Raw genomic sequence first — 25,075 nt, 5'->3', positions numbered from 1 at the left:
GTGAAGCTGCAGCCCAGAAGTCCAGTCCAAAGGTAAAAGGAGATTTTGCTTATCTCAGTTAGTCATAAACCTAAAAATATGATTTGGGTTTGGTTCAGTTCAAGGGATGACAAAGGTTTGTCCAAGCTAGAGAAGAAAAATATTTATTCTTAAACATGGCAATAAATAATTTCATTGTTTTTTGTTTCAATGAAGTGAGAAGTAATACTGATCACATATTGATCACATATTCTCTTAGGACCCTTGAACCAATTTTTAAAACATCAACAATTTGCAACCTAGCTTTCATTGTCAAGTTAAGCCGTGTTTTACCAGTGTGCTAGGCACTGCCTGTATTCATAGCTGATGTAATGATTACACAATTGTACACTCTCTTGAAAATGAAATGAGTATTCACAGTTCAAACCACTAAAGACTCTCTTTCAATAGTATATACTTTGCAATTCATTTTGAAAAACAAAGGAAAATCAATGGAAGCTATTGTATCTGTACACATCTGAGAATAGATTTTCTTTTTCCAGAATACAAATTCTAATTAGAATCTGTACTTGAGAATTAGAATTTGAACGATTTATTATGAAGCTTTGTTTCTGTTCTAAGTATTTTGCATATACAAATTATTTATGCTAAAATCAAGTATGAATGTGAAATTAGACACCTAAGCAAATAGCCAGCCATATATTCATTGTTACATGCTAAAGTTGTAGAAGACTCTCAAATTTTTAAATAGAAGTATTTCTGCTGGAAAAGGATTATTTAATGAATTGGTGGGGGGGCAGAGGGGATTGCCATTTCTGCTAGAAAACCACATTTTTGTGGTATTTATTATTGATTTAGGATTTATTTTGTAATATGTCCAATGGCCAGATACAGGATCAGGACCACATTGTGCTAGGTGCTGTACAAAAATATAGGCTGACTCCCTGCCCCAAAGACCATACATGTTAAAAAGCAGAAAAAAAGCATACAGTTCAATTCAGTTCCTTTCAATAGTATGTTATTGGAACGATAAGTGATACAAGGTCCTGATCCAACTCCCATAGAAAAACTGCCATTGCTTTCAGTAAGTTGTATAAGCTCAAAAATGTTGCCCAATAATAAAATAATAATAATAATAATAATTAATAATTAAAAAAACCTCAGGTACATGTCAGAGGTAGGTACAATGTGCACCAGAATGAGGCTTAGCACTGAGTTAGTGGTTTTATCCCCATGTCCATTATTCATCAATGTCAACTCCTGATCCGCTGATTGCTAAGAGGCTCACTGCTAAGTAGCATGATGTTATCTCTGCCATCTGTAATTAGGGTGAAGATTAGCACAAGTTATGTTCATTATGTTGATTTTTTTCCTACAATGAGCTTGTTATAAATGACGACATGAAATGAGGAGAGGACAGAGGTAAAGGGGGGATAGTGTTGTTGGAATGAAAAAGGGGAAAAGGAGAGGAAAAGAGGTGGGGGAGAACAGTAGTGAGAAGAAGGAGAACGCAGATAGCGGGAAGGTCAGTCATGTGACTGAAGCATTGTCCAAATTGTTCAAGTGTAGATATTTGTTGCAAGGCTGAGGGGTCTGAAAGGTCAATCTGTGGTTCTGCAACTGCTTATTATACTGGGAAGGGAGGTTCTGGGCAGCAGAGGTCTTTCAATAGCCACCTGGGAATCTCCCTCCCATTGGTCCTAGCCAAGTTGAGTAGGGGTGGACGCTGTTGGAACTCATAGCCCTGGAATATCTTCAGTCTGTGAGCTAGAGAGTACGTCCTCCAGGAAGTGTAGAGATGCCACACTTCCTGTACACTCAAGATGAATTCTGGTTTCCTGGGATACACTTCCTACTGGGGCAGAAACTAGGAAGCCCAGGATATGGCACCATAGGGCTACACAGAGTAGTAGGAAGTTTGTTACCTCATTCCTACAGAGTTCTGTTTGTAATAAAGGGTATATATTGACATTGTTCTGCTGGTCAGTAAGTTACTAGATATTTCCAGGAGTGGAAGGTACAGCATGCTGGCAGACCCTGAGAGAAAGATCACATTGTAATGGCTGCAACAGATCCTGTGCAACTGCACAGAACTCTCACACCAGCCCTGACAATCGGGGGAAATGCTGAAGATGCCTGGAAAAGTTCTAACAGCAGTTTGAGCTGAATATGAAAGCCACAGGGGCAGATAAACAGGAGGATGAGCCCAAGATTATTTTTCTCTCAGCGGTGGCAGGTGCAGAAGCCCTAGATGTATGCAGTGCATTCCATGCAGGTGGTAAAGAGGAAAGCTTGTCAGAAATATTGAAAATGATAATCATTGTGTCCCTAGAAAAAAAGTTCCTTATGAGAGATATATGCTCAGAATGAAAACAGAATGAAGGTGAAACAATAGAGAAGTTAGTCAGACTTAAAACTAAAAAGTCAGTTGTGTGAATATGGAATATTAAAAGACTCTGCCATGAAAGACCAGATTGTCCTGGGGTATAACAATAAGAAAGTCTGTGAATGATTACCAAAGAAGATGGATCAGATAATAGAAAGGGCAACACAATGACCTAACAGTTCATGCTTCAGGGTTTCAGATGGCCACTTGTAGGGGTCATCAAGGAATTTTTTTTTCACCAATGTGTTTTTGTTTATTGGTGGTGGGTGGTGGTGGGTGGGTTTTTTTGTTTGTTGTTGTTTTTTGTTTTGTTTTTTAAATCTCCTTCCTCTGATGATCTGTAATACTTTGGTCTAATTTTGGATGTTGGGTTTAGTGTGTGGGTTCTGAGTGGCCTGTGATATACAGGTGGTCAGACTAGATGATCTGGCAGTCCTTTCTAGCCTTAACCTCTGTGAATATGAATGAGCCAAGCAGCAGAACAAACAAAAGACAAATAAAAAGCCTAGAGAAAGGTACAGAGCAGAGCATATAACTGTGTGTACTATAGTTAATTCAGTAGGGGAAAGTTCAGAGAAATTAAATGTCTAAGAAGAGAAACATGGAAAGCAGGAAATAATGCCAGAGATGTGGCAACCAGCACAAGTATAGGGAATGCCCGACATTCAGGTAAATATGTAGAAACTGTAATCCCAACCAGAATGCTAAAATGTGCAGAGAAATCAGGAAAGTGCATGAATTAAGTGCAGAAAGGGATTCCTGAAGTAAAGAGGAAGATCTGTTCTTAGGAACAAGGGAGGAGGCTGAAAATTCAAAAGATTAGCTAAATAAAATGTGCACAAATGACACTTCTCTGATATACAAGATAGACACTGGGACACAAGTAAAAGTAAACCAGAAACTGAAATAGAGAGAAGTAAGAAGCACATAAAAGTGGAAGAGTCAAACCTGTCTGTGAAAGACTATAATGGAGGAACAATTCTAGTATTGGAAGTGAATACTTACACTTAAATACAAAGGGAAAATGATGTTAAAAAAGAGTTTGTAGTGATACACTGAGGCAAGTAACCAATCTTGGGTTTACACACATGTGAGATGCTTGGTCTCATTAAGAGGATGTTTACCATAGAGATGCAGAAAGAGAATATAAAACCAGATATAAAGGTATTAGTAGCCTTATATGAATATGTATTCACACATGTATTCATATGTGCCTCCCAGTAGCATACAAGAGAAGTTGAGAGAAGAGAACCTGTGCTACAACGTGAAAAGTTCCACAAGTCTTAGGAAGGAAGCTAGAAGAAGAGCTGCAAAACATGATAGCAGTGCATGCATCCGATGAAGTGAGCTGTAGCTCACGAAAGCTTATGCTCAAATCAATTGGTTAGTCTCTAAGGTACCACTAGTCCTCCTTTTCTTTTTATGATAGCAAATGGTATCATTTGGAGAATAGAACCAACAGATTGATTTCACTTCCAAGTAACTGTAGAGAAAAAAAGGAGGGAGATTATGGCAGTGTATGGACCCTAACGAGCTGAATAAAAACATAAAAAGAGAACACTTCCACTTGCCCACAAGAAGTGAATTGTTTTCTGAGATGTTAGGAGGCAAATGCATCAGCAAATTAGATGAATCTACTGGATTTTGGCAGATCCCCTTGGAAACTGAGAGCTTCAAGATCTGCACTTTTAACACACCTTTGGGAGATTCTTCTTCCTAACACGGCCTTTCAGAATATGTTTGGCTTAAGAAGTATTTCACTGTACAATAAGCCATGTGTGAGAGGATCTAATAGGCATGAAAGTGTACACTGATGACCTAATTTGGGGCAGCAGTATCATTGAACATGCGAAATGACTGAGGAGATTACTGGAAATTGGAAGAGCTAATAACCTTAAACAGAATAAAGCCATATGCCAATTTCAGGCAATGGAAATAACAAAGTTGGGGGACAGACTGACATCCAAGGCATGCCCTGCACTCATTCCTGCTGCTGCTGCAGCTACTTGTGCTGCTGATAAGCAGCAACAAAGATAACAATCCTGGGCCAGATGATACATTTGTAGAAAAATGTCTTGGCAAAACTTAGCAAGAAAAATATTACATTTTTACTATCAAAACAGGTTTTTACAATGAAATCACAATCTCCTGAACAATTCCAGGTGGAAATGTTCCATTTCTTATGGAGCCTCAAAAATTTGATTTGTTCTCCCCAGTGGTGAGAAGTATTATTATCTACTGTGAACTACAAAGATTAAGATCCTTAAAAGTAAACAATACCCGCTAGGTGTAAACCCTGGAAAACTTAACAACAATTTTTTCCTGTAGTTTATAACTTCAATTAAATGCATGCTCAAGAGACACTTACTGTATAATTTTAATTATACACATTGAGGACCACATTTTGAAAAACGGGCACTTCTTTACTGTTCCTAGACATTCAAAACTATCATTTGTGAACAGGTCTTGAATTATGCATTTCCATGGCTTGCACACAGTTTTGCACACTCATGCATGCACGCACACACAGACACAGTGCATGTGCATTTTTTGTGGGTCCAGCCGAGGTACCCATTTAAATTTTTATTCCTGGAGGTGGTCCCTAAATCCCTCAGCCTGAATAAGACAATTTTAGAAATAGTTAGGAAACAGATGGTCTTGGTTACTAAACAACTTGTAGCAAAAGACAGATGATTCTGTATAAAAGTTTGTAGTGGAGAATGTATCGGCAAAGTTGAAAGGGAAAAAAATGATACAGCATACATATGTTGGCTATTTTCTGGCATACTTAAAAGGGCAAAGGAATAAAAGCACTTTCTACCACTTAACGATGTGAAAGAACTATATAAGTGAAAGAACTATAAAGACTTCATGATGAAACAGGCTCCTGTTCAAGCACAAAAAATTGGTTCCCTCATCTTAAATAGGGCACATGAAGAAGAAAGACAGACTGCATCATTTAATATGTTTAGAATTTGTGTTGTATTGAGAGTGTCATAGATTTATTGATTGATGGCCATATTTCAGATTGGAAAATACTGGAAGAGCACAGTCAAGGGAATAAATATTTTCACACATCCAACAGAGTGTCTGCTCATGTGGGAGGTTATTTGACTCACATAAAACAAATGGACCATATGGCTGACATTACAGTTAATTAATTACGATTTCAACTAATTCTTGATTTAATTTTTGAATATAATATAAAGTAAGAGGGGAAAACATTGACATTGGGCATCTCCTCTGTTAAAAACTTAACTAAAATATTTCACCCCAATGTTGAATTGTTTTGATTCAGTTCCAAAATAAATTAATGATGTAAATTTTGTTCAGAAAATGTAGGCAATTGTTCAGCTGAACATTTTGGGGACAGGTTCTGCCACTCTTAATTATGCTGCATAATACCTTGCAGCATGAGGTTTATCACTGATCTTAACAGAACTACCCACCCAGTAAAGTACAGTTGACTGTAAGTAAGGGTGGCACAACTGGTAGAACAAGAGCAGTCCAAAGCACTGGTAGGTGAAGTTATCTAGTTTCCACTTCTTCTGCAGCAAAAGAGCTATGTTTGTTATATATTTAATTCTGGAAAATCCATTAGTAATATCTGTAAATGGTGTGACAATAAAAATAATCAGAACTGCCAGAACCTCATGAAATATGATAAACTGAGGGTTACTGTTAGGGTATTTTATCATTTCTATGAGACTATAGATTTGATGTCAACAAAATTATAAAGTCTTCTTTAAGCCATCCCAGCTTGTGTTGAGATTTTCACTTACAGCAGGGATGTTTCATGACTAGTTTAGTTTCTGGTTTTGGCATATGGGGGTTTGCGGGGGCAGAAGGAGCAGGATTTGTTGGGAGAGATTGAGTTAAAGTGGCGCTTGGGATAGGGGACAGGGAGTAAGAGACGCAGAGGTGGTGAGAACTAGGAATACGTATTGAAGTCAGTGCAGGGTTGTACTCATTGGTGTCATACCAGTATAAGTGAGAGAAGAATCAAGCCCCATAATGTTTTCCTGACATCTTTCCTATATGAAACGAATGTTGATACGAGTGACCAAACATTGAAATTTCTGGTTCAAAATCTAGATCCTCCAGAACTAATTCTGTTCTTTATTTTCCCCTAATATGTGCTGAATCCATATTGCCAGAAACAGTTCATGTCCACAAATAGTACATGACCAGAACAGGGCATTGGATTAAACACTGACATGAGGAGTCTTTCATGAGATAGTGAGATGAAAAGCTAGCCAGGACAATATTTTAAAAGAAATGAAAATGAAATAATCTGGCCAACAGAAAAAAGGGGTGGAAGCAAGTACACAGGGTCAGATCCTCAGCTGGTGTAAATCAGAGTAGTTCTGTTGATTTCAAGGGAACTATGCTGATTTTCACCAGCTGAGGATCTGACCCAGAGAGTGGAGATTCTTAGGTTCCAATTCAGTGGGAACTGCTCATATGCTTAATTTTAGACAGATGCTTAAATAACTTGCTGAATTGGGGCTTTAACCATTAGACCTAATTGTGAAATTCTTAACCTACCAAACCTGATTTGATACCTCCTGCACTGTGGGTGAAATCTTGACCCTATTAAAATCAATGGGAGTTTTGCCACTAACTTCAGCAGAACCAAGATTTCACTCTACATGTTCTTGTAAAACTACTTTTTTTTCTCTTTATGAATTATGTCACTAACTTGTATCTGTGGAGAAATGTGATCCCACTATAGCCAATTTTATACTTAAATATTAAATAACAAGAAGTAAGTAAAAGCTTAAATCAACAAGTTATAATTTAAAATTTGAATCCCATATTAATTATACATTGATACATGTAGATTAAAATATATGAACCAAAAGTGATGCTCTATCACTGTGGGCTACATGATGAAAAAATAACCTGGTGGAATGAAACGAGTCTGATGAAGGTATGTAGAAATAAGCCTTAGGATTTTTTCCCCAAACAGAAAGCTTTGCTAAATATTTCATAATATTTTCTGAAGTAACAGGATAATACAATATGTCATTATGTCTTCAAACAGAAAGGACAGTGTTTTACATAAAGAAAAAGAAAGGATGGTGATTTAACCCAATTCCCCTCAGTATATATCAAATATTCAGAGAATAGTCTGCAAATAATCATTAACATTAACTTACTTTCTGAATCCCTATTTCATTTCAAAGAAAGCGAGGCTGACCTTTTACCATTCACGTGTCGGTCATGAACAGTGGGAAAAGTTTGCTGATCACCATGAACATTTGATTCATGTCATGCCTCAGACTTTTTGTATCTCAGATTAAAAATATTGCTATATAAATGTAATAGCAAGTTTGCATAGTAAGGCTCTGATCCAGCTCTGACTGAAATCAAAATAAATCCTTCCTTTGGCTACAACTATAACTGAATTGGTATCCAAAAGAAGGGCTTATCTATCCTTCTGTTAGATAGAAAGCTAGAATTTTTTTTTTCATTTAGACCAATCAGATTTAAGGATAGACAAATTGATAGGGGCTTAAAACAGATTTAAATTATATTAGCCAACTTTACTTTTTATGCTGCAGAATTTATAAGACACTGCGGTGTCTTCAACCATAAAAACATATCTTACAAGCCATAACATAATGACAATAGTCATTTTCAAATTGTTATTACCCAAATTACTTAATATTTTTTGGCTGTCAATTGCAGTTAATGCATGTGATTAACTCAAAACAAATTAACATTTTTTTTTAATGAACACACGCACACTCTCTTACACAAAACCAGAATCTGAAATGGTGCCCCTGGTGAGCCAGGAGTGGCCAGAGGGCTGCGGGATTGCCATGGGCTCTAGTAAGATACAGCCCCTGTGCGACACCACAGAGCCTGCCTTGAGCCGCAACAAGAGCCAGGCACCAGGAGCCGCAGCAGCAGCACAGGAGCAAGTAACACCCAAAAATACTTAAATAAGTGCTATTCTGTTATTGTTTAACAATGAGATTAAAACTGCAAGTAATCACAACTATTTTTTAAATCTCATGATTAATTGTGATTAATTATTTTAAAGGTTTGACACCCTCATATATTTATTTTATTCTTTCTCCTGTTCCAGCAGAAGCAGCTGCACCACTGTTTGGGCTTTGACTACTTGGCTTTCAAAATCCAAGTTTGCCCAGTCGTCGACTATGGCACAAACAATTAATCTTCTCATAGCACATACCAGCAGTAACAAAGGGGCTTAAGTAAGCAGAAGTGACCAATAACACTGACTTGCTTATTGATTTGAGGATTTGTGCAATGTGGCTGTAACACCATCACTGCCTGTCTAGCAGGAGAAAGACAGGCCATAGAAGGGAATTAGCAAAATATTGAGAAGTGGGAGAAAAAGATGGTACAATGCCAGCTGTGACTTCACTTTCTGTCTTTGCCTTTGCCTCAGTGCTATTGCATCTGCCATTATCCAGGTTTCAGAGTAGCAGGCGTGTTAGTCTGTATCCGCAAAAAGAACAGGAGTACTTGTGGCACCTTAGAGACTAACACATTTATTTGAGCATCAGCTTTCGTGGGCTACAGCCGACTTCATCAGATGCATAGAATGGAAAATATAGTAAGAAGATATATATACATACAGAGAACATGAAAAGTGGAAGTTGCCATACCAACTCTAAGAGGCTAATTAATTAAGATGAGTTATTATCAGCAGGAGAAAAAACTTTTGTAGTGATAATCAAGATAGCCCATTTAGACAGTTGAAAAGAAGGTGTGAGGATACTTAACATGGGGAAATAGATTCAATTTGTGTAATGACCTAGCCACTCCCAGTCTTTATTCAAGCCCAGGTTAACAGTATCTAGTTTGCAAATTAATTACAGTTCAGCAGTTTCTCATTGGAGTCTGTTTCTGAAGCTTTTCTGTTGCAAAATTGCCACCTTTAAGTCTGTTACTGAGTGACCAGAGAGGTTGAAGTGTTCTCCTACTGGTTTTTGAATGTTATGATTCCCGATGTCAGATTTGTGTCCATTTATTCTTTTGTGTAGAGACTGTCCAGTTTGGCCAATGTACATGGCAGAGGGGCATTGTTGGTACATGATGGCATATATCATATTGGTAGATGTGCAGGTGAACGAGCCCTGATGGCATGGCTGATCTGATTAGGTCCTATGATGGTGTCACTTGAATAGATATGTGGACAGAGTGGGCATCGGGCTTTGTTGCAAGGATAGGTTCCTGGGTTAGTGTTTTGTTGTATGGTGTCTGGTTGCTGGTGAGTATTTGCTTCAGGTTCGGGGACTATCTGTAAGTGAGGACTGGTCTGTCTCCCAAGATCTGTGAGAGTCAGGGATCATTTTTCAGGATAGGTTGTAGATCTTTGATGATGCGCTGGACAGGTTTTAGTTGGGGGATGAAGGTGACGGCTAATGGCTTTCTGTTATTTTCTTTGTTGGGCCTGTCCTGTAGTAGGTAACTTCTGAGTACCCTTCTGGCTCTATCAATCTGTTTTTTCACTTCAGCAGGTGGGTATTATAGTTGTAAGAATGCTTGATAGAGATCTTGTAGGTGTTTGTCTCTGTCTGAGGGATTAGAGCAAATGTGGTTGTATCGTAGAGCTTGGCTGTAGACAATGGATCATGTAGTGTGTCCTGGATGGAAGCTGGAGGCATGTAGGTAAGTATAGTGGTCAGTAGGTTTCCGGTATAGGGTGGTGTTTATGTGATCATCGCTTATTAGCACAGTAGTATCCAGGAAATGGACCGCTTGTGTGGATTGGTCCAGGCTGAGGTTGATGGTGGGATGGAAATTGTTGAAATCATGGTGGAATTCCTCAAGGACTTCTTTTCCATCAGTCCAGATGATGAAGATGTCATCAATGTAGCACAAGTAGAATAGGGGCATTAGGGTATGAGAGCTAAGGAAGCATTGTTCTAAGTCAGCCATAAAAATGTTGGCATACTGTGGGGCCATGCGGGTACCCATAGCAGTGCTGCTGACTTGAAGGTATACATTGTTCCCAAATGTGAAATAGTTGTGGATGAGGACAAAGTCACAAAGTTCAGCCACCGCGTTTGCCGTGATATTATCGGGGATACTGTTCCTGATAGCTTATAGTCCATCGTTGTGTGGAATGTTGGTGTAGAGGGCTTCTACATCCATAGTGGCCAGGATGATGTTTTCTGGAAGATCACTGATGGATTGTAGTTTCCTCAGGAAGTCAGTGGTGTCTCGAAGATAGCTGGGAGTGCTGGTAGCGTAGGGCCTGAGGAGAGAGTCCACATAGCCAGACAATCCTGCTGTTAGGGTGCAAATGCCTGAGGTGATGGGGCATCCAAGATTTCCAGGTTTATGGATCTAGGGTAGCAAATAGAATACCCCTGGTCGGGGTTCTAAGCATGTGTCTATACAGATCTGTTCCTGTGCTTTTTCAGGGAGTTTCTTGAGCAGATGGTGTAGTTTGGTAATCCTCAGTGGGATCAGAGGATAATGGCCTGTAGAATGTGGAGTTAGAGAGCTGGCTAGCAGCCTCTTGTTCATATTCCAACTGCTCAAATCAAACACATTGGCCAAATTCTCCACTTTGTTACACAGGTGCTACTCTGTTGACTTCACTTGGCTTGCACCAGGCCTATTAAAGCCAATAGAATTGAACCAGTTTAACTAAAAGGAGAATTTGGCTAAATATTTGGTATTATCATATTGCTATTTTCATTGTTGCCAGTTGAAAATGGGGAGACAGAGAAACTGAAGGATCACTGCTCTCACTATCACTTCCCTCCATGTTCAAGCACAGATTTTAAGAGCATTTCCCCAGGCCTTTTATTCTTTCTTTCCTGAAATGAACAAAACTGCGTGGAAATTTGATGGTTCTACTAGAAAGAAAATGTCTTTCCATATCCCTTTAGCCTGACATTACTCTTTACATTTTTTTTTTCAGTGTTGATGTTGTTGTCAGATTCCCTCAGAAATCCCCAATCCCTCCTTATCTTCTACTAAGTGAGGGAAATAATGTTTTATCCTTCAGTGGACAGGAAACATGGCCAAGGAAAAAAGTAGAAGGCATGACCAATGGAGCAACATAAGACAGTGAGTGGTCATCTGATGATGGAGATATTTAAAACTAAACTGAAAAAAAATAATTTGTTTGTATGCAGAAGGAAACAATTGTGAACTATCAGGAAGATAGTTGAGATGACCTTAGGCTTTGTCCATCTCTAACCTCTATAAATCTGTGACTTGCACTCATGGTATAACATGGGTAAGGCCCTACTTGAATTGTGGGATGATTGTCAAAAAAATTGCATCTGAGCTGTGGACAAGCCATGGAAAATTGCCTGCCTGGGGATGACAGGGGAGGGCTCCAACTATCTGCACATGGGAGGGCTCCTGCTGTCAAAATGGCAGTTGAAGCCTAATATTGTGGAATCCACAATTTCCACAATATTGCATGTTAAGCAGGGCCTTAAACATGCTCTAATTTCCATGAGGGCTGTCAGTGTTAACCCACCAGCTGTTGTGCACATATATATTTAAAAACAAATAAATAAACTCTGCATTTAAAGGCTGGACCTGTTATGTATATATCGCTTTATCCATACTGCATTGCATGGGGTTAAAACTTCCTCTTTGCCTGCATTTTGCCAAGCTCTCTGATGGCCCTTAATAATTGATAAGCACTAAAGCTATGACATATGCATTATAAATAACTTAAAAATTAGATAGTAATTGAATAAATTTTGAGAAACGTATCATCTATGATGTAACTACACTCAAAAACTTGGTCATAAAATGGATAACGTACAGTGGAAGGCTTCTGGTTGATAAAGGTTAATCATTGAGCTTTGGTAATGTCTTTGAATTAAGGCTCAACTCTCCAGTGATTTATTTTAAAACTATGTTTACAATTATATCAAACTAGTCATAAATCATCTCAATTTCAAAAATTGGAAATTTGGACACAAATGATTAAACGTTGGACTAATGATGGAGAAAAAAGGAGAAATATGAAACCTTTCAGCTGTTAATCCATTCATTCTCCACTTTCTTTCAGTGGTGAACAAGACTTAAAACTTGTGATAACTCATAACCCCATGGCACCTTGCCACTTGTGTTTGTATAAAGAAAACTAATGGTAAAAATATAGAAATAGATCCATGAATTCTGTGAATCATAGGAACCTTGAAGGAATGTATTATTGACTCAAAATGTTTTGTCATTGTTTGTCTGCACTGCACCTAGCTGAAGTATACCAGTTCACTAAACGAGTTCAGCCATCTCAATTTTAAATTAATTTTTTTTCAACATAGGGAACTTTTAATAAGAAATTATTGTTAATTTAGGTCCTTGTATACAATAATCCAACTCCCCTACACAACATGACTGAGTGTTACAGTTATGATACCAGTCTGCAGCTCTTCTGCTATCAGTACTTTCTATCAGCAAAACATCAACTAAAAACAGCTGAAGAGAAAAAAGGATCCAGTGCTATTTTTTCCCAGTATGGTTTATGCTTTGTATTTAAGTACAGTAGTGCGATGACAATGTCATATTGTTATTTGCTGCAAACTGTCTCCCACTTTTCTCAAGTGAGAATTCCTAATTGTTTGAGGGCTTTGTTGAAGGACATCCAGTTTAGCCTAAGAATGATTGACCCCCGACACCTCCTTTTTTTCACTTTAGTTCTTCACATTTCTCAAGTGTCTCTTGGCAATCACTGCATTTCATCTTGATATTTGCAAATTTCATTTTCTGCTGCTTCTTTATTCTGATCCAATCGGTTTAACAGTTTCATCTAATTATTTGATGTAAGCATAAAATTGTCTTATTTTGGAATAAATCTGGTTAATTAGCTGCTGCATGGATAGCTAAGCCTTTATTGTCTGTCACTGAGTCTGCTTTATTTGATTTTGAATCTCTATCTGGACCATTAATTGCTTGTCAGAAGCCTCAATTGACTCCTTGAAACTTTTCCTGAACTTGGTGTATTTGTTTTTAAGCTCCTACCTGGCCTATCTTGATATCTACAGTAATTGAACTATGACTGAAACTTATCATAGCTTATGTTTTCCCTTCAGATGGCTAAGCTTTTGAAAGTGTGGCCAAGATTTGTTTGATTTTCAGATCACTTACTACTGTACATAAAATTATTTCTAGAGTTCACCTGTCTCATCTAAAATACTAAGTTGAATTGAGTGGGTCTGTTGCACGTAAAAGAATCATGATGGAACTTACAACAATGCAAGACTTTGTTTACTGTGTCTACACTACGTGTTACACTGATTCAGACATTAAAAAGGGGAAAGGTCTTGGGAGCTGACTAGGTACATTGTTTCTAAAAACTTGGGATTTTCCTTTTACTCTGTGTGAGCGCGCGCATATGTGCAAAAGAACATTTTCACTGAATTTTGTGTAAAAAATTGTAAGGTAGCAAAGTTTTGCAGCATCACTCAAGAGGGATGAAATCAATGGAGTCTAATTTTGTGAGCATCACAGATGTTTCAAAATCCTTTGCAAACCTGTAAAATGTGTCCACATTTTCTGATTTATTCTTATGGCTAAAATCATCAAATAAATAATTATTCCTTATGAAATATTCTTATGACTCTGTTACCACCTCAGGATTTGCCCTAAGATTGTAATGGGCCAAGTTTTCAAAGACAGGCACCTAAAAGTGTCTGAATGCAACTATTATCCTGCCACACTAGAGATCAGCGGAGGTTCTCAAGCTGGATCTTCCACACCAGTGGTTCTCCACCCACGGCCACCATGGCCCAATTAGCACATAGCTGCGGCCCAGCTGTGTAGAAAAGGCAGCCAGGCCCATGCAGCTGGGTCTGGGTTCCCAGCTTCCTGGCTTCCTGGTGTGGCGGAGTCCGGCCTGCTCAACTTGTCTTGGTCGTGGTCACTGGCCAGCCCCATGTGACAGGGATCCAGGGTCGAGGCTGCTGGCCAGCCCCATGGGGTCCGAGACTGCTGGTTGGCCCCACAAGGTCCCATGGGGTCCAGGGCTGCCAGACAGCTCTGAGGGATCGGGATCTGGGGTTCAGGTTCCACTGACCCCCATGGTGGGGGTCCAGAGCTGCTGGCCGACCTCATGGGGTCAGGGTCTGGGGTCAGGGCCTTACTGCCCTGCTACCTGGGCTCTGCATTCCTAAAGGTTTCATCACATGACATAATCTTTTATTAAAGATTAATCTTTAATTCCTGGAGACCCCAGGGCAATTCTTGCGGCTTGGCAACCTAGGCAAGGTCCAGGGTCCCTTCCACTCAGCCCCCCGCCCAAGGGTCCACTTCTGGCCCCACTCTGTGGACAGGTCTCTGGGTGGGGAGGTGCTGGACATAGGGGTTTGGGGGGGGCTCGGAGGGGAGGGATGCTGTGGTTTTCAACCTGTGGCCCTTATAACACATTGTGGGCTGCATACGCAGCCATCGATGATAAATAGGTTGAGAACCACTGTCCCACACTGTGTAGGAGGAAGCTACTGGCAGAGCATTCTCCAACAAGACACTTAATTCCAGAATTTACTTCTGTCTTTGGGAGTTCAGCTCCTAAGTGCTTTTGATAATCCGACTAGGCACCTACCTGCTCTTTTTAGGCACCTAAATACCTTTAAAAATCTGGCCCTACATGACTTTCCCAAAGTCACACAGGATGTCTGTAGCAGAGCAGAGAATTGAACCGCTGGGTGATGTTACTGGCTTGTGATATATAGGAGGCTAGACTTGATGACCTAGTGGCCCCTTCTGGCCTTAAATTCTATGACTCAGTCTCCTTAGTGCCAGGTTAGGCTGCTTACCACTGGACCATTATGAATATAATATTCTGTGTGGGACCTCAGAACACAGGGTATATGCTTATTGGTTTTTTATATAGATAAAGCAGTTGTCATACACAGTAATCCATTGCTTGCAGATAACTGCATATCTAGCTATCTGGTAAAGTAATTATCCAGTTTATGTACAAAAATGCCCCTTTTTGTGTGTAAATGCAAAATTCTCTCAGCAATATGTGCATGCATACATTTTATGAGCGTGAGATGGGCATGTGTCTGTGAAAATGTGATCCACTTAAACTAAAGTCGAGGACATTCTGAAAAACAGATTATTTTATGAGATTTTGACCATTAGGGGCTGAAATCCCACAAGAACAGCCCACAGCATTATTAAATAGGAACCCACAACTCAAACCTAACCCTGGTTTGACTTTCAACCCCAAGTCCTTGCCTTTATCCCAATACAGATCAGAACATTGCCTCTCTGATATGCAGTATAACCCTTCAATTACAAGGACTAAAACTTAGATTTGAAAACTTTAGTTTTCCAGAAGCATCGCTCCATTACTCAAGGATAGTGCTGTCAATGTCTTTGTACTTCAGAAAATAGCAAGTAATATTAAGGTAGTTAGCAGTTTTGGAATGGGTGTTTGGATAGATAACTATTAAAGTGCCTTCTGGGTATTACAAAAACACACCAATTGTATTTTTGAATAACAATAATAACTAATAATTAATAAAGAAACCACTGCCTGCTAACCCTTATGTTAATAGTTCATATGTATTCCATGTACTTCTGGATGTATTCCAGTCTTACAAGCAAGGTTGCAATGTGTTACCAAGAATTTGCTCAGATTCCATGGGATATTGTAGTGGGGTGGTCACCCTGCTCCAGCCTTGAAGGGGTTAAAAATAGCCCTGGAAAGGGCTGCCCTGGGGAGCCAATAGGAAAAGGATGGGAGGGAGCCAATCAGGGCCCAGCTGGGCCCTATAAAAGAGCTGCAGGGCCAGAAGGCAAAGTGAGTCTCTCTCTAGCTCTTGAGAAAGAAGGATCTGGCTGCCTGGCAGAGATGGGTACCTGTAGGGCAAGGGAGCTGGGGAGCTCCAGCCTGGTAAAACCCCAGGCTGCAGGCCTTGTGCAAGGCCTAAAGAAGGTACTGGGGCTGCAGAGGTGCAGTCTGTGGTCAGCCTAAGGCAGCAGATCCAACCCGCCATTGCCAATTATGAGTGGCCATTACGCTGCAGCCTTTCCCAGTGAAGAGGGACTAGATGATGACTGGCAGTAGCCACTGAGACAAGGTGGGCTTAGAGGGCTGGGGGTTCCTGTGGGAGGGGAGATCCAGAGAGTGGGGGTACTGCTGGGGCAGAACCCCAGGATAAAGTGTACTGGGGTTCAGGAAGGACATAGGGGACTGAGGCTGGTGAGCCACCAGCCTGCAGAGGGCGCTCTGGGCTGGAATCAAGCTAATTCCCAGGACAACCACCAGGAAGCACCACATTGATGAATCTTCGCTTGGCTACAGATACTTTTGTACCACATATAGGATATGCAGAGCTTTTAAATTATTCTGAAGATAACGCAAAGATATTCCTCATGATACTGAATCAGTCTTACATGAACACATGGTATCACAGTTTTTCACTGTGTTTTTCACTGGAAGACTGTGATGTACAATTTCCATTTTCTAGGGTCCTTGTTCGGAAACACAGTATGCAGCACGTCTTAGGCAATCAAAGGTTTAATGCATACCCCAATGCCTTACTAACTTTCATAATGTTTGGTGTTGCAGCGAATCTGCTATTCAACAAAAGTGGAAGATGCTGCCCAGTCAAATAAATGGGCAGATATTTTTGCATTTAAGGCTGAGTCAGAGATGGATGAGAGTGATTATTTTAATTATACCCATATTTGTATGTCTATAGATAAAGAACCTGAATTACATTTACAATAACACTCAAAATGTATTACTCTATATGAATAAACTATTTGTAATTTGTTTGTTTTCAATCCACACTATATTCAATCCTATTATGTGTATCCTCTTTTTTCTGGCACACTGCTTAGAATATACTTGACCTCCTAAAATGTTCATCTATGAGTGTTGCCATTTATTTTCTAAGCGTTTATGGATATTCTACCATGAGAATGTATTTGTAACTGTCTTCTTACTACTCAGTGGAAATGCATACAAAGGTTAACTTACTATAAAGTAAATGAATCCTGTTAACAGCTTATAAAAATACTTTGCACTAAAATATATATTTATTGCAATGTATTTTATCAGCTATGCAAAAATAAATTATGTCTTAGGTATAACAAGGTTAGATTTCTAATATTTTAAGTAAATAAATGAAGACAGTTTCAGAGGAATAGAATATAATTTAGAGGCTGTGAAACATTGCATTTTGTAGATGTAAGGTAAATAATTTACTTTATAATAATTATATCAACATAGAAAGTATGCACCTGTATTGTATTTTCTTATTTTTAAAATGTGATGCAAACAGGGACAGTGAATAACAATCCGACTTCAGTTTCTAGAGGAATGAACACCAACACAAGTTATGTAGATCTACAATAGAGATAACTTTAAATAGTTACATGGTTAACTTATGCTGAAATAAATGTGTTAGTCTCTAAGGTGCCACAAGTACTCCTGTTCTTTTTGCAGATACAGACTAACACGGCTGCTACTCTGAAACCTGATGGTTAAATATAAAGGTCTGTTAAACCCTGTAGCTTTTCTTGACTTTTCAATTGTTAGTCTGTTAACAAATCCAGAAACAGCACTAAATCAATCTAAGGAGAAGCCGTAATCTTCTCCACTCTTATAAAATATCCTCTCAACTGTTGGGACTGATAAATTAATGTCAAATGAAAAATAAATGACTGGGTATGATTTTTTTTAAAGTAGGAAATAAAACTGAACGCAGGCTATAATTGGTGACATAGCCATGGGCTGTACCTGCAATGGGAGAGTCAAATGGGAGAGTCAAATAATGTTCTTAATCTAACTTCTATTCCCTAATGATCTAGCAGACAATTGATGCTCGCTCTGTGGTTTTTATTTATTTATTTTAAGGCATGGAAACATAAAACAAGTAGTTTGGGCATGCACTGTACATTCCTCACTCTGAGTTTACTCGGAGTTCGAGGTCAATATGCGGTCCTATATATGATATATTCAGTGGGTCTGGGCCATTTAAAATATTTGTAATTATGTTGAATATAAGCAAGGTTAATAAATATTGAAAAGCAACCATTCTGAATTGTGAAATACTCATGGAGTGACTGCAGTTTATGTGTGTGTGTATATATATAATATATATATATATATATATTTACAAAAATAGCTGAATTAATTAAAGCAATGGGGAAAGAGAGAGAAAGAGCAAGCATTCATATATTACCCAATATGTAATTCACTATCATGTACAGAAGATTGCAATGTGAAAAATGTATTAGTCAGGAGCAGAACTTCAAGCTTGTGTTAAGCAGCGTAAATACCAAATGAGCACATAGGGTTTTAGACTTTTATTATTCGACTGGAATAGATAGAAAATGTTTTCATCTCTACATTTTTTTATTATCATCGCAATGCAGGAACAATCTATTTACCTCATTTTTATCCATATCTTTAGAGCAAAAACAAACGGGTGGTTTTTGTGTGCAGAATGTTTTCTTATAAAGTAATAATATTACTCTATCCGCACTCAGTGTGCTGACATATTTTTCAACATTCCTCTTTTAATTAACTTGTCTTACAAACACAGGCTACCAGATGAACACAATTTATCCACAGCATGTATTTTCAGTTAGGAGGCAGATAATTATTGCTCACTGCAGAAATAATGTTCTTCTACTTGCTCATGTAAAACAAACTTTAAATGTCATTTTACAGCAATAAAGATTACACAGCATAGTGCCATTTTAAGATATGGCAATTATACAGTGGAACTTCTCATTAACCTGGAGGTCAGAGGTCAGGGACAATCGCCAATTCTTGCTAATACAAACCTAAATTGGTTTGTGCTAAATGTAATGATATAATAATCATGAAAATGGCGATAGTAAAAACCTAACAGCTATTGTGGTACATTTCCAAACAGATTCATACAATCTGTAAACATAATCTGGATAATGTCACTTACTGCCCCTGCTTTCTCTTGCTATTGGGTAAATCTAGATGTATATTCCAAGAAGAATCATGATGCACACAGTAGTTGCTACATGTTACAGGGAGAAATTACCTTTTTTTAATAAACTAGTGGCAGCTTTGTAACATTAAAATGTATTGTTTCGATTAAAGGAAACAACCACCACATAATCTTTAAACATTAAGAGAAAATTGCATTTTCAAACACAAGTGCTGCAATAGCTCTAAACATATTTACTTTACAACATTTTAACATTTTATAGAATGTGGTAGAAAAAGGAGAGATACATAGCAAACTAGTTATTTTAAACTATAAATTAAATTATACTGTATTCAAAGTTCTCAAAACCCAGTTTAGTTCTATGCAGTGTGACAGGGTCGGGCCAGACGGCTACAGGAGAGTACTAGAAGGCAGCTATATTAGCCCCAGGCTAAGTAGGTCCCTTTTCCCTGGGTAAGGTAACAGGGAAGTTTCCAGAACAATCAGGAACCTTCTGGAGACAATTAAGACAGACAGTCTGATTAGAACACCTGCAGCCAATCAAGAAACTGCTAGAATCAGTTAAGGCAGGCTAATCAGGGCACCTGGGTTTTAAAAAGGAGCTCACTTCAGTTTGTGATGTGTGAGGAGCTGGGAACAAGAGGCACTAGGAGCTGAGAGTGAGAACGCGGACTGTTGGAGGACTGAGGTGTACAAGCATTATCAGACACCAGGAGGAAGGTCCTATGGTGAGGATAAAGAAAGTGTTGGGAGGAGGCCATGGGGAAGTAGCCCAGGGAGTTGTAGCTGTCGCACAGCTGTTCCAGGAGGCACTCTAGACAGCTGCATTCCACAGGGCCCTGGGCTGGAACCTGGAATACAGGATGGGCCCGGGTTCCCCCCAAATCCTCCCAACTCCTGGTCAGACACAGGAGGAGTCGACCTGGACTGTGAATTCAGAAAAACGGCCAAGCTGAGGGCTGCCATGAAGCTCCAAGGTGAGCAAATCCGCCAATAAGCGCAAGTTCCGCCAAGGTAGAGCAGGAACTTTGTCACAGCAGATAATTAGATTTTTTTTTAAAGCCAGTGGGCTGAACTATGACTTTTTCCTTAAATACATGAGTTTTACTCATAGGGCAGCCCCTTACTTTCTGTCATGATATTATTCAAATGTGAAAGAATGTACTCTAAAATAAATATTGACCTACAGCAAAGACAAAAATAATTATGCTACATTGGACAAATGCTCTTTTCATTTCACAAACACCAGGACATCAAATAAAACAGTTAGTAAGTCTATATTCATTTGTGGTCTCTAGGAGCTCATCAGCCAAACTGAGGGAGGGAAGTTTCAATGACTTGAGGGAAAATGTCTGTTAATATAGCCATTAAGGGTGAAATTGAAGAGAAAGTAGTGATATCATGCCTTTTAACTCCAAAAGCTAATCTCTTCTACCTAGCTTAACCAGTATAATAGGTTTCAGTATTCAGAGAGAAGAATAAGGCCATATCAACACTACAGGGACTATAATGGCACAGCTAGGGTGCTGCAAGGCAGAAGGTGGGCAGGTCTCTGTCACTGTAAGGACACCACCTCTCCAAGCAATGGTAAGTTGACAGAAGCATTCTTTACCTAGCTACGTCTACAGCAGGGTTGGGTTGTCATAACTACAGCACTCAGTGGTGTGGATTTTTCACTGCTTGGTGCACCATAGCTATTTCAATCTAAATTTTAAATGTAGGCCAGGCTTAATTTTCTGTGACAGGATATACCATAAAGTTTGTGAGGAAACCCTCCTCCTGGCCAGTATTACCCCATTCCAAGAACAATCCCTGTGGGACAAGGAGCACAGTCACTGAGGGAGAAGAAGTCCACTTCCTTCAATGAGGGACAAGGCGGGTGAAAAGTAGTTCAAAGCATCATCTCCCTGAGACCCAGAAAAGCAGGGACTGTTGGCAAATGTAGCCCTCTGGGTAGCCATGGTCCATGACAGAAGTCCTAACCTGTGGAAAAGAATTCTGAAACTTAAGGGGATTTTAAAAACAGAAATCCAGGGAGAGAGCTTCATCTTGGATGAAGCCAATGGTGCTGAATGGTGTCTTTGGGAATTATAGATAAGTAGCTACAATTATTTAAATTCCACATATTGTTCGCTACTTTTACCATCTGTGGTTCATCATATTCTGCTATCTCTCAATACGAGGATGATGTCTGCGGGGGAGGCGGGGGGGGAGAAATCACTGATGAGACTTAAGATGGCTGAGGAATCCAATTCATGATTTACAGGTTTTCCCATATATGTGACAGGTGGTTGTTTGGAAAGAGCACAACTGCTGGCCAGGATGGTGTACCTTTTCCTTCCTCCTCTGCCGTTTCTCAGACTTTTGAGCAAGACTTTTGAGTCACTTAAGAGGCTGAGGCTTGATGTATGATGTGATGCCATTGCAGTCTGTTGCTAGCCAGCTCTTCCCAATTTATGGGGTCAATGCCTCCCTACTTTCAGGGTGTCCTTGTAACATTTCCTCTGTCCCCCATGGGTCCTCTTACCATGATTAAGGTAAGAGGATCTAGAAAAGAAGACTTATTGCTTTGGAAGATGAGTATCAGCCATCCACATACAATGACCATCCCAGTGAAGTTGTTGATTCAGAATCTTCAGCTCAACACTGGTGATGTTAGCTGCAGAGAGAATGCTGTCATTGGTATGACAGCCTTCCCATCTGATACAGAGAATCTTCCTAAGGCAGCTTTACTGGTACCACTCCAGATGCTTAAGATGGCTTCGGTATGTCACCCATGTCTCGCACCATAAAGAACAGTGGGGATGACGACTGCATTGTAGACCAAGCTCTTAGTTTCCATCTGCAGATCTCTGTCAGTAAAGACACAATGGAGCAACTCCCCAAAGAATGCATTGGCACAACGGATCCTGTGTTCAATCTCCACATTAAGATTGGCTGTCTGGAAGAGGTGGTTACCAAAGTAAGGGAAATGCTAAACGTTTTCCAGCGGTTCACAACCGATGATAATTTGTGGAAGAACAGGGGCAACTTGTTCTGAGGCAGGCTAATGGAACACTTTAGTCCCAGGCTATGGTAGCTGCCTGAGAAGTGATCTAGGGTGGATTGCAAGTCAGTCTCAGTGTGCGCAAGGATAGCACAGTCATCAGCATACTGAAGGGTAATAATAGTCCTGGTGACTTTAGTTTTAGAATGAAGACATTGCAGATTGAAGAGCTGGCCATCCATGTGATACGCAATCTCAATTCCAGAAGAAAGGTGGTCACAAATAAAAATCAAGATTATGGCATGATAGATAGAAAAAAAGGTGGGGGCAATAACACCACCCTGCTTAACACCAGGATGAATGGTGAACAGGTCTGTCTCCAACCCATTACAGACAAAAATGGTGGTCATCCCATCATGAAGTAGCCTGAGAACACAAATGAATGTCAATGGACCACCAAACCTAGACAGCACCTTCCATAATGCTTCTCATTTGATGGAATCAAAGGCTTTAGTAAGGTCAATAAATGCCATAAACAATGGCTGCTAGTGTTCTCTACACTTCTATTGGATCTGTTGTGCAACAAAAATAATGTCAATGATGCCCAACATGGTCTGAAACCATATTGATATTCTGGAAGGACATCTTTGGCAAAAGGGAGGAGACGGTTCAAAAGGATATGAGTAAGGATCTTCTTGGCAATGGGCAGAAGGGCAATACTTCAGCAATTCCTGCACATTGACTTGTCCCCTTTCTTAAAAATGGTCACAATATTGGTATTCTTTAGGTTGGGCAGAAGAGTTTCCCTTCAGTTTAAGGCTGGTTGGTGAGGTCAGTCCATGTTTGATGGTGTGTTCCTGAGTATCTGTTCCTGTTTATTCCTGAAATCTGATCTGGTCATCTCTTATTCTTGATCCATTTGGTCCTGGAGATCCGGAACAAGAGAACCAAAGTTCTGTCACATCCCATGGGTCTGGTCTGATGTGCACTACCACAAGCAAGCACCACTGGAGTCGAGTGCATCTCTTCAGGAAGTTACAGGGGGTGCATGAGGCTCAAAGACTGACTTGGACATTAGACAGAACCCAGTAAGATGTTTGAGGAAAGGGGAACCTTGACATTAATAATAATAATTAATAACCTATAAGATAATAGCCTGTACAAACAGATATCTATCTATTATTTAGGTTATATTTAGTTACATACACTTAGTAGTAAGTTAGTGTGTGTGTGTGTGTGTGAAGAATAAATATATTCTTCATCTATTTAATGTTATAATAGGAAGGTGGAATTCAGCCCCATTTATTCCTGTTTACATAAAATCCCCGTTATGTCATGGGTTTGTTTTTTTTGACAACCAGTTGCATTATTTTGTCTACCATTAAATAACTTTGATCATGGTATAATGCCCCCCCGACCCACTCTCACCTACTGAATAAATTATATCACAACTGTGATGGACCATATTTTTTTCTTTCTTTTTTCTTTTTAAGTAATTAGTACTATAAGGGGTCAATTGTGATTTTTTGCAGCAAGCTCATATAAAGGGCAGCACTTTGTTGCACTCCCCCAGGAGCAGATAAGGAAACAGATAGTGGCCAGTGCAGGTGAATAAAAGTGTGCCTTACGCCCTCTTATTCCCCTGGCAGGGATAACCCACAGTGTTACATAAGTGCACATTATGGACCACAATCTAGACTTGGGAGACCTGTGTTCAGTTCTTTGCTTTGCCATTGACTTCCTGTGTGGCACTGGGCAAGTCACTAAGTCTCTCTGTGCCTCAATTTCCCACCTGTAAAATGAGGATAATAGTACTTCCCTACCTCACAGGGGTATTGTGACGATAAATACTTTAAAGGTTATGAAGCATTTAAAGCTACTGATGAAAAATATTATATTAGAGTGATGCACTTGTAGTACCTAATTTTATTTCTAAAGTATTATGCCAACACCTTCCCCCACTGTACTCCAAAGTGCAACAGAATAAAAATAAAAATAGGTCACAATGTAACCTAGTTTTAATTAACTCTTTTTATAGTTAAGTGGATTGGAAGTCCCAGTTTGATTCAGTGGGCTATCACAACACTTATAGTGAAGTGTCATTTCTCTTGTAGTACAGTAAAGCTTCATTTCAATGCAAGTAGGTTCAGATTTACTAATCCTCTTAAAATTCAGGAGTGAGTTGGGGTAAAGAGGACTCCCTGACTCCATGCCCAACTGCTTGACCTGGCTGGTCTTGCTCTGAGGGGAGGTGAAGATATGTCTTTTCAGATTCTCCCCTCATCATGTTACATCATGTTACCATCATGGAATAGTAGAATGGGAAATCCTTTGTTTTCATAGTGAAACTTCATTTATCGTGAATTTGTTATATGAAAATAAGTACTTAATTATTTGTGTTAATCTGTAGAAACATGATACAACAGATGTACTCTTAAAATTCACACAAATAAATCCAATTAAGGGGAAGGGATCCTTTACAAAAAGTAAAAGAAAAGAGTTGGGATGGAGATTGGTGATATATTTCAGGCCGACAGTAGGTATAGAACATCTAAACCTTTCAAATAGAAAAGACTTTAGGAGGGTTTTATAAAATCAGGTAGAGGTGAACTGACATGGATGTTAAACTGGTGCACATTCTACACTTTAGAATACACAGAAAAGGCATAATTACTTGGTTGCCTCTGATACAAGTTCAGATCCCTAAAAGGTGGGTGGTATCTGACCGTGGATACTCACCATAATGAGACTCAAGAGAAAGGTCTCAAGTAATTAGAACTTGAAAACAATATTAATTTAAATAGCTCCTATAGGTTT

The sequence above is a fragment of the Natator depressus genome, chromosome 5 (assembly GCF_965152275.1).
Source record: "Natator depressus isolate rNatDep1 chromosome 5, rNatDep2.hap1, whole genome shotgun sequence".
Lineage (NCBI taxonomy): Eukaryota > Metazoa > Chordata > Testudines > Cheloniidae > Natator > Natator depressus.
Note: the sequence above shows the minus strand (reverse complement) of the source record.